This window comes from Oncorhynchus clarkii, unplaced genomic scaffold (genome assembly GCF_045791955.1).
Source record: "Oncorhynchus clarkii lewisi isolate Uvic-CL-2024 unplaced genomic scaffold, UVic_Ocla_1.0 unplaced_contig_382_pilon_pilon, whole genome shotgun sequence".
Classification (NCBI taxonomy): Eukaryota; Metazoa; Chordata; class Actinopteri; order Salmoniformes; family Salmonidae; genus Oncorhynchus; species Oncorhynchus clarkii.
In genome coordinates, this window is record NW_027258012.1 from 88,658 (window position 1) to 100,246 (window position 11,589).

An 11,589-nucleotide genomic window follows, 5' to 3' on the forward strand; every position below is an offset into this window, starting at 1 on the left:
TATCTTCAGATAACAAGTTAAAGTGTACGAAGCATGAGTTTTAACTCACCAGTGTAACAATACAGTGTGGTTAAAAACTTAGTAAGCTAATTGTAATCACGATATGGTACCTATAAGAACAAACAGTTATGTTTTTGCGTTATTACATATTTATTAACTTATTTTGTGACTCTTCCAAACTACCCACAATGCAGTATTTCTCAACGTCATATGGATGCTCTTCTCTGTGCTACTGAGTTTGTTTGCCAGTGTAACGGTGTAACGAAGTTACATGTGTAAAATATTTGTATCCTCTATTTAACTAGGCAATTCATTTAAGAACAGTGCCTTAGACCGCTGCCCCGCTCGTGTGATAAAGGTATAGGATTCTGGGTAATCCACAGCAGATTTATGGAGAATTTGAAAATTGAGTGGTCCTGGGATAGAAATGTATAAAATTGACATTACATCATTAAATCCACGTTTTAAATCACACATTAGCAATTTATGTTTTAGTAACTACTGTTGTTGGTTTGGTGTCAAGTCAGCCTCTCTTTATATGTTATTTGCCAAATCTCTGTTTTCCATGTGGGTTTTATGCTAAAGATCCCTCTTTCAAGTTGGTATCTAACTGGAAAATGCATCTTCTTTTAGGAGTTTTTACCCTGTCGACTGCTGATCATTCATCCAGACTGTGTGTGTCCCATCATTGCAGCTTTGGAAATAAATTAACTATCCATCCATTGCACCTTCCTGTGTTGACTCACTGACTTGAGAGAGGACAGGACCAGGAAGGTCACACTAGGTCGATATCAAGCTCAAGCTTGCAAACGTTAAACACACCTCCATCTCCATTAACGACATCACACTTGCCCAGACCCACTAGAACACACCTCCATCTCCATTAACTACATCAAACCTGCCCAGACCCACTAGAACACACCTCCATCTCCATTAACTCCATCACACCTGCCCAGACCCACTAGAACACACCCCCATCTCCATTAACTACATCAAACCTGCCCAGACCCACTAGAACACACCTCCATCTCCATTAACGACATCACACTTGCCCAGACCCACTAGAACACACCCCCATCTCCATTAACTACATCAAACCTGCCTATACCCACGAGAACACACCCCCATCTCCATTAACTCCATCAAACCTGTCCAGACCCACTCGAACACACCTCCATCTCCATTAACTCCATCAAACCTGTCCAGACCCACTCGAACACACCTCCATCTCCATTAACTCCATCAAACGTGCCCAGACCCACTCGAACACACACCCGTCTCCAGCGCCCGCATCAGCACCATTTTTTTCTCTCCGTTGCACACTCACTTTCAACTTTTAGATAATAAAGCATTTTACCTTTCTATTGAATTAACAACAGAGGATTGGTTGATTTCCAGGTTTTAAGTATAATATTTAAGATGACTGATTAGAAAAGTATCATCCAACCATCGGGTATCTCACTGCATCCTCATATGCCATGTCTTGAAATATACAGACAGACGGATTAAAAGTAATTTTACATTGTATAACTGTACTTCTGACAGCCAACTTTCTAACTCCTCCCATAACTGTATGACGTCATAACATTCCCAGAAGGATTATTGAGTCATTGTTAGTTTTACACTTAAGACATGACTCTGCCGTTGTGCTGTAGAATTTTTGAATTTAGTCTCTTGTATAATAAGGGACTATCATTTATCCCAACATCACAGGCCACAGACTTTGATACAGTTAAAGACTTCAAAGTGTATTAATGGGGTTTCTCCCTGTGCACCTGCCAATTTAAATCCATTAAATGAGACAAGTTACCAGACAGGACATATTGCTGATGCTCTTCCCATTGATAACCTGAATAACAATTAACTTGTGGGCGGTGGTGGTGATGACGGCCTATTGAATGACGTTGTCCATCGGGATTCCCCCCCAAGAAAGAAGACGCTCTGGATTGATCACTGGAGTCAGATGTGAGGGAGGAGGTTGATCATCAGGAGTCCGATGTGAAGGAGGAGGTTGATCATCAGGAGTCAGATGTAAAGGAGGAGGTTGATCATCAGTGAACCTCTAGGATTGTGGCTGGGCTGGCGTTTCCACTTCCAGCTTGGTCATATATTTTGATACATTGAATGTTGATATTGTGAACCTATGTTATATATTTGTACCTCCTGTTTCAGGAAGTGATGTCACTAAGTACTGCCCCTATATATACAGTGCATTTGGAAAGTATTCAGACCCCTTCACTGTTTACACATTTTGTGACGTTACATCCTTATTCTAAAATGGATGAAATGTATTTTTTCCCCTCATAATGACATCGCAATACCCCATAATGACATCACAATACCCCATAATGACATCACAATACCCCATAATGACAAAGCAAAAACAGGTTTTTATAAAAGATTAAAAACAATTGTTGATTTTCTTTAAAAAACAAGGACATTTCTAAGTGACCCCAAACTTTTGAAAAGTAGTGTCCCCACATGATGTATTGTTACACCATGTAGGAGCAGAATAGACCTAGTCTGTTCATTATATACATCTACATGATGTATTGTTACACCATGTAGGAGCAGTATAGACCTAGTCTGTTCATTATATACATCTATAGACCGACAGTAGCTAGCTACTTATTTAGATTTAGTTTGATTTAATGAAACTGCCTTTAATGTGCTGTAGTAAACATGTTTTATTTGCACTAATCAATAAACACATTCAGGTCTTTGTATGTCTCAATATAATAGTATTATTTAATTAAATCCATGTAAATCCTTTGTCTCAAAATAAAATATGATCCTCAACTGCGTTTCCCCTCCAATCAGCAGGCGGCGATGTGCGTCTTTCAGACGACGCTGCCAGCGTGACGTATAATCTAGTGGACGGTTCTTCAGAAACAGCTCGTCAACCACCTCGGTAGCTTGCTAGCCAACATAGCCGAAAGATTCAAGATATTTATACGATTTCGGTGTATATTAGCTACTGTGTTTCAGACACACTTCTGTGTCTAAACTTGTTAACCGGTTTAATTTAATATTACGTTATTTTGTATTAGTCAGCTTTAGTAGCTGGCTGGTTAAGTTAGCAGGAGCCTAGTCGCTAATGATAGCTAGCTAGCTAGCTAACATCCACGACCATGAGCTCCCTAAACTACTCTCCTCCTGTTAAAGAAGATGAGGTCTGCTGGACGGAGAAAGAGGGTCTGTTGCAGAACATTGTTGTGAAAGAGGAGGAGGATGTTACAGTAAAACAAGTAGAAGGTGAGGCTGTTTCAGTGAAAGAAGAGGAAGAGGTTTCAGTGAAAGAAGAGAAAGACGTTTCAGTGAAAGAAGAGAAAGACGTTTCAGTGAAAGAAGAGAAAGACGTTTCAGTGAAAGAAGAGAAAGACGTTTCAGTGAAAGAAGAGAAAGACGTTTCAGTGAAAGAAGAGGAAGATGTTTCAGTGAAAGAAGAGGAAGACGTTTCAGTGAAAGAAGAGGAAGACGTTTCAGTGAAAGAAGAGGAAGATGTTTCAGTGAAAGAAGAGGAAGACGTTTCAGTGAAAGAAGAGGAAGACACGTTCAGAGTGAAAGAGGAAGAGGATGTTACAGTAAAAGAAGAGGAGGATGAGAAGGAGGAGGGGGAGATTACTGTCACATTGGAGGAAGAAGAGGAGGTTGGTGATCTGTTTAACACCAGTAAGTACCGTCTCTGCAGTCGTTGAACCAATATGCAGTAAAAGGGTTCTACACTTTAATGTTGTTCTGTAGGAATGGCTGAAGCTTCACTGTAACGTGTAGAACATCAAGAGTGGACCATCAACAAAACGTTAACAATTGATCAAATGCATCCCATGACAATGCCTGAAATACTGTACTCCCCAATATCCCCAATATCTCCTATTAGATTAGCCCAGGAGGGGCTAGCATTTTGGGACTTATACATTAATGATATGTACCCATTGTTTCTTGAAGAAATCACTTATAAATGCCTCATGAGCTTAGGTCAACTGTCGTACCCCATCAGAACCCAAAATATAAGCTTTTTTTTCACGCCAATGTTCATTAGTAAATGTAAACAAACACTGTATATCCTCAAAACATGATTCATTAATTTGAGTCTCAAGCATTTCTAAAACATTTAACATTTTCATTTAATTCTTTAAAAAAAAGTCTAATTTAGAATAAGTAAGGTAACAAAATAAAGGGAAGCGGTCTGAACTTAATGAATGCACTAGGGCCCCAACTAAAACAAATCTTGGGTCAACCAAGAATCATCTTTTCTTTCTACCAACCGATTGGGAGAAATGTTATAAACGTGTATTTTTCCATATATAGACACACCCCATGTGGTTTTTAATAATATCAACTATATGTACTGAACTGGTCTGATGCTTTAAGCACGCTGTTTGATTAAATAATTAAGACACACATATGACTCGGGAACCAGAGATCAAGATGGCCTAACCATCAGAAAAAAAACTCTTCCTCCTCCCGCTGCTGCTGGCCTTCGTAAATTCTTACGTTATGCTCCTATAGTTTCTGGTAATAGACTACACCAGTAGTCATTATGCTCCTATAGTTTCTGGTAATAGACTACACCAGCAGTCGTTATGCTCCTATAGTTTCTGGTAATAGACTACACCAGTAGTCGTTATGCTCCTATAGTTTCTGGTAATAGACTACACCAGCAGTCGTTATGCTCCTATAGTTTCTGGTAATAGACTACACCAGCAGTCATTATGCTCCTATAGTTTCTGGTAATAGACTACACCAGCAGTCGTTATGCTCCTATAGTTTCTGGTAATAGACTACACCAGTAGTCATTATGCTCCTATAGTTTCTGGTAATAGACTACACCAGCAGTCGTTATGCTCCTATAGTTTCTGGTAATAGACTACACCAGCAGTCATTATGCTCCTATAGTTTCTGGTAATAGACTACACCAGCAGTCGTTATGCTCCTATAGTTTCTGGTAATAGACTACACCAGCAGTCGTTATGCTCCTATAGTTTCTGGTAATAGACTACACCAGCAGTCGTTATGCTCCTATAGTTTCTGGTAATAGACTACACCAGCAGTCGTTATGCTCCTATAGTTTCTGGTAATAGACTACACCAGCAGTCGTTATGCTCCTATAGTTTCTGGTAATAGACTACACCAGCAGTCGTTATGCTCCTATAGATTCTGATAATAGACTACACCAGCAGTCAGCAACCTTTTCCATTTGGTGCCAAAGTTTGCTGTATCCAATGTTTTTTAACTGAGTCATCTTGCAATTCAAGATGGCGTAGCAGTGATGGCTGTTGTAAATGTTATGGGTTTTTTTCATCATTTTTTGTATATATTGCAAAATATTCCAATCTCTTTTTCCATGTTTAAATTAAATATACCTTCCGGCATCCCGCCTCACCCAATGTGATACGGATCTGCTTATTTTTAGACTTTATAGCTAGAACCTCCATCAGCAGCTAGCCATCAGAAGCTAACCAGCTGATTAGCTACTAGCTATTTAGTCATATTTTAGCCTGGATAATACCTGCCAGTCTGCACAGCGTAATATCAACCCTGAGCATATCAGACTGTTTTTCTCCACTACATCACCGTATTCTTGCCGTATTCCCACTCTGGACCATTATACCGGATAATCGCAGCTAGCTTGCTGCCACCAAGTGGCCCAGCCTCGAAGCTCATCTCCCAGCCTGCTCAGTGGACCCTATGATCACTCGGGCACACAGCTGATACCTCCCGGACTCTTCACTAAGACGACTAGAAGCCATTACATCACCGGATTCCTGCCGTAAGCTCTGGATCTTTGCACCAGTGTGGCTATAGTGGCTAAAGCCCTTGTTCCGAAGCTAGCACCAGTTAGCCTCGAGCCAGGTGCATCTCCCGGCTAGCAAACAAAATTACTCCAGCTACAGTACCTCTTTTGCCAATTGGCCTGGACCCTTTGTCAACACGGAGCCAGTCCATCACGACTGGTCTGCCGACGTAATTCTGTCCTATGTGCCCTCAACCGGCCTTTGCAGGACGTCCGTGATGCCCATGTCCCGAAGCTAGCACCAGTTAGCCTCGAGCCAGGCGCATCTCCCGGCTAGCGTATTAATGACTACCTAACGGCTTCCCTGGTTCATATATTCCTGTTCACTGGACCCTATGATCATTTATCTACATAGCTGATGCCTGCTGGATTGTTCATTAATCACGGGTCTCCATTTTGTTTTTTGTTTATCTGTCGACCACAGTCTCGAACTCAGGCCCTGTGTGTAGTTAACTGACCCTCTCTGCCCATTCATTGCCATTTTACCTGTTGTCTTAGATGATTAACTGTTGTTGTCTTACCCGTTGTTGTCTTAGCTAGCTCTCCCAATCAACACCTGTGATTGCTTTATGCCTCGCTTTATGACTCGCTTTATGTCTTTATGTTAGGTACAACCCTAAATCCGTAAACATGGGCACCCTCATAGATATTATCCTGACCAACTTGCCCTCCAAATACACCTCTGCTGTTTTCAATCAGGATCTCAGCGATCATTGCCTGCATCCGTTATGGGTCCGCGGTCAAACGACCACCCCTCATCACTGTCAAACGCTCCCTAAAACACTTCTGCAAGCAGGCCTTTCTAATCGACCAGGCCTGGGTATCCTGGAAGGATTTTGACCTCATCCCGTCAGTAGAGGATGCCTCGTTGTTCTTTAAAAATAATTTCCTCACCACCTTAAATAAGCATGCCCCTTTCAAAAAATGTAGAACTAAGAACGGATATAGACCTTGGTTCACTCCAGACCTGACTGCCCTCGACCAGCACAAAAACATCCTGTGGCGTACTGCACTAGCATCGAATAGTCCCCGCGATATGCAACTTTTCAGAGAAGTCAGGAACCAATACACACAATCAGTTAGGAAAGCAACGGCTAGCTTTTTCAAACATACATTTTTATCCTGTAGCTCTAATTCCAAAAAGTTTTGGGACACTGTAAAATCCATTGAGAATAAGAGCACCTCATCCCAGCTGCCCACTGCACTGAGGCTAGGAAACACTGTCACCACCGATAAATCCACGATAATCGAGAATTTCAACAAGCATTTCTCTACGGCTGGCCATGCTTTCCTCCTGGCTACCACAGCCAACAGCTCCACACACCCCGCAGCTACTTGCCCAAGCGTCCCCAGCTTCTCCTTCACCCAAATCCAGATAGCTGATGTTCTGAAAGAGCTGCAAAACCTGGACCTATACAAATCAGCTGGGCTAGACAATCTGGACCCTCTCTTTCTAAATTGATCTGCCTCCATTGTGACAACCCCTATTACTAGTCTGTTCAACCTCTCTTTCGTTTTTTTCCGAGATTCCTTGGAAAGCTTTCGCGGTCATCCCCCTCTTCAAAGGGGTGACACTCTAGACCCAAACTGTTAGACCTAGGTCCATCCTGCCATCCTGCCCTGCCTTTCTAAAGTCTTCGAATGCCAAGTTAACAAACAGATCACTGACCATTTCGAATCCCACTGTACCTTCTCCGCTGTACAATCCAGTTTCCGAGCTGGTCACGGGTGCACCTCAGCCACGCTCAAGGTACTAAACGATATCATAACCACCATCGATAAAAGACAGTACTGTGCAGCAGTCTTCATCGACCTGGCCAAGGCTTTCGACTCAATCAACAACCGATCGCTGCCCGCACCCCCCGGACTAGCACCACTACTCTGGACGGTTCTGACTTAGAATACGTGGACAACAACAATTACCGAAGTGTCTGGTTAGACTGTAAACTCTCATTCCAGACTAATATGAATCATCTCCATTGCAAAATTAAATCTAGAATCGGCTTCCTATTTCTCAACAAAGCCTCCTTCACTCACAGTGCCAAACATACCCTCGTAAAACTGACTATCCTACCGATCCTTGACCTTGGCGATGTCATTTACAAAATAGCCTCCAACACTTTACTCAGCAAACTGGATGCAGTCTATCACAGTGCCATCCGTTTTGTCACCAAAGCCCCATATACCACCCACCACTGCGACCTGTATGCTCTTGTCGGCTGGCCCTCGCTACATATTCGTCGCCAAACCCGTTGGCTCCAGGTCATCTCTAAGTCTTTGCTAGGTAAAGCTCTGCCTTAACTCAGCTCACTGGTCAGCATAGCAACACCCACCCGTAGCACGCGCTCCAGCAGGTTTATCTCACTGGTCATCCCCAAAGCCAACACCTCCTTTGGCCGCCTTTCCTTCCTGTTCTCTGCTGCCAATGACTGGAACGAATAGAAAAAATCGCTGAAGTTGGAGACTTATTTCTCCCTCACTAACTTTAAGCATCAGCTATCTGAGCAGCTTACCGATCGCTGCAGCTGTACACAGCCCATCTGTAAATAGCCCATCCAACTACCTCCCTCATCCCCATGTTTTATTGACTTTTTTGCTCTTTTGCACACCAGTATTTCTACTTGCACATCATCATCTGCACATCTATCTCTCCAGTGTCAATTTGCTAAATTGTAATTACATCGCTACTATGGCCTATTTATTGCCTTTCCACCCTACACCATTTGCAGACACTATATAGATATTTATATTGTGTTATTGACTGTTCGTTTGTTAATCCCACGTGTAACTCTGTTGTTTTTGGTCGCACTGCTTTGCTTTATCTTGGCCAGGTCGCAGTTGTAAATGAGAACTTGATTTTAACTGGCCTACCTGGTTAAACTATCATTATTACATCATGGCCATCTGGTTAAATAAAGGTTAAATAAATAACATTAAGAAAAATAATAAATATCGTAACTTTATTGACAACACCCAAATGGATACTGTCATTAATGTGGTTCTTCAATAATTAAACATCATTCTTAATACTGTAGCTGTTTAGTTAGTCACATGTTCGTCTATCATTAGCTGATCCAGGAAATAATTTTCTGAATGATTGTCACATGACAAACATCAAGACATACAACAACAACCAAAGTGCTTCTTCATTCATTACTCTGGTAAAGACAGTTATGCCGTGCTCCAACATCCCTACCGTGGTCATAATGTGTAGAGAACTGTTCCTTGTTGGATAGGCTATTGTACAACACACAGAGCTATTTTCCTTCATTTGTTGTTAGGTTAAGTTATGGGCCAATTTGGCAAACCGTGTACAAACCCTCAGCCAAAGAGCATTTTACTGGTTGAAGTGTTTTTTAAGTACGAAGCGGTTGATTTGCGATGATGACACAAACATTATATTAAGCAGGACATTCAAACGAGCATTACAATTATAATCCAAGGTAGTGTGACATGCACTCATAAGCAACCTGGAAATTGAGTTTTCCCCCATTCACATTCAGAATACATTGTGAAAAACTAAAATCTTTGCCCACCATTTTTGCTCCAGGCAGATATACTACATCCATAACTATCGGTTTCCTCATTAGCAGGGAGGAGTATCTGCAATCAAATTGCATGTGCATCGCCCTCGTGCTGCAAGTTTAGCAAACACAGAAAGGGGCCTTGGAAACCAAAAGTCATCTGGCACATTGCTTAGAGTTTCAACAACTTTAATAACTTATTTCTAGCCTACAATCATCGATTTTACTACTAATGTGAAAACAAGACAAAATGACTATTCTTGCTCATTTTAAGACAATTGTCAAATAGTTTTTACATTCATTACAGACGTCAATTGTTGTACAACATCATGGCTACGCTGTTGGCATCAACTTTTACACTGGATTACCGCTGTTGTGGGCCTTTAATCGTCTGTCTGACTTTGTTGTTCACACAGGAGAGAGACGGGACTACCGTGGATCCTCTGGGGAGCCTCAACAACCTTGTGATGCTGACAAGGCAGAGAAGAGTCTCTCTAGATCAGAACACCTCAAAAAACACCTGCAGAGATCCACAGGGAAGAGAACTCACTGCTGCTCTGACTGTGGGAAGAGTTTCACCTCATCAGCAGGCATTAAAATTCATCAGAGAGTCCACACAGGAGAGAAACCTTATAGCTGTAATCAATGTGGGAAGAGTTTTGTTCAATCTGGCTCTCTGACTTTACACCAGAGAACACACACAGGAGAGAAACCTTATAGCTGTGATCAATGCGGGAAGAGTTTTGTTCAATCTGGCCAGCTGACTTTACACCAGAGAACACACACAGGAGATAAACCTTATAGCTGTGATCAATGTGGGAATAGTTTTACTGCATCTAGCTATCTGACTTCACACCAGAGAACACACACAGGAGAGAAACCTTTTAGCTGTGCTCAATGTGGGAAGAGTTTTACTGCATCTAGCTCTCTGACTTCACACCAGAGAACACACACAGGAGAGAAACCTTATAGCTGTGCTCAATGTGGGAAGAGTTTTACTACATCTAGCTATCTGACTCCACACCAGAGAACACACACAGGAGAGAAACCTTATAGCTGTGATCAATGTGGGAAGAATTTTTCTACATCTTGCTATCTGACTTCACACCAGAGAACACACACAGGAGAGAAACCTTATAGCTGTGATCAATGTGGGAAGAGTTTTGTTCAATCTGGCCAGCTGACCCGACACAAGAGAACACACACAGGAGAGAAACCTTATAGCTGTAATCAATGTGGGAAGAGTTTTACTAGATCTGGCTATCTGACTTCACACCAGAGAACACACACAGGAGAGAAACCTTATAGCTGTAATCAATGTGGGAAGAGTTTTACTAGATCTGGCTATCTGACTTTACACCAGAGAACACACACATAAGATAAATCCTTACAGCTGTGCTCAATGTGGGAAGAGTTTTACTGAGTCTAGCACTGACTAATCACCATAGAACACACACAGGAGAGAAATCTTATAGCTGTGACCAGAGTTAATCTGGTAAAATATCAGAAAATACATACATGGAGTTGTTTTATGATATCAATGAATTAATGTCACAATGTGGTATGTTTTAACATTGTATTAGGAATATTTTAATAGTCTCAATGTAGAAGCCTAAACGTTTTCCCCCTCATCAATTGATTTCAACATGATATGGATTTTAGGCTCAGGGGAAAAATCCAGGCTCTGAAATGGAAGAGTACTAATTTATGTGATTTAACAAAAAAATAGTTGTGTTACACTTACCACGTTGGCGACCCACTTGAATCAAAATGTAGCTAGCTGTTTTCTACAAATTGTCCTCTAACCAGGGATGTACACATTACTCCCAGATTCCGTGTGGTTTTTGAGCTGTTAGTTGTGCGCTGCCCTAAGGGACTCCCAATCACTGCCTGTTATGATACAGCCTGGATTTGAACCAGGGTCTGTAGTGACGCCTCCAGCGAGATGCAGTGCCTTAGACCGCTGCGCCGCTCCTGTGATAAAAGCGTGGGATTCTGGGTAATTCACAGCAGATTTATGGAGAACTTGAAAATTGAGTGGTTCTGGGATAGAAATGTATAAAATTGACATTACATCATAAAATCCACGTTTTAAATCACACATTAGCAATTTATGTTTTAGTAACTACTGTTGTTGGTTTGGCGTCAAGTCAGCCTCTTTATATGTTATTTGCCAAATCTCTGTTTTCCATGTGGGTTTTATGCTAAAGATCCCTCTTTCAAGTTGGTATCTAACTGGAAAATGCATCTTCTTTAGGAGTGCTATTT

The 11,589-nt window shown here is 41.6% G+C and overlaps 1 pseudogene; it reads left to right on the forward strand.

Moving 5' to 3' along the window:
- The first annotated feature begins 3,131 nt into the window (after positions 1–3,131).
- LOC139394492 (zinc finger protein 180-like) lies at positions 3,132–10,923 on the forward strand (annotated as a pseudogene).
- Positions 10,924–11,589: the final 666 nt, after the last annotated feature.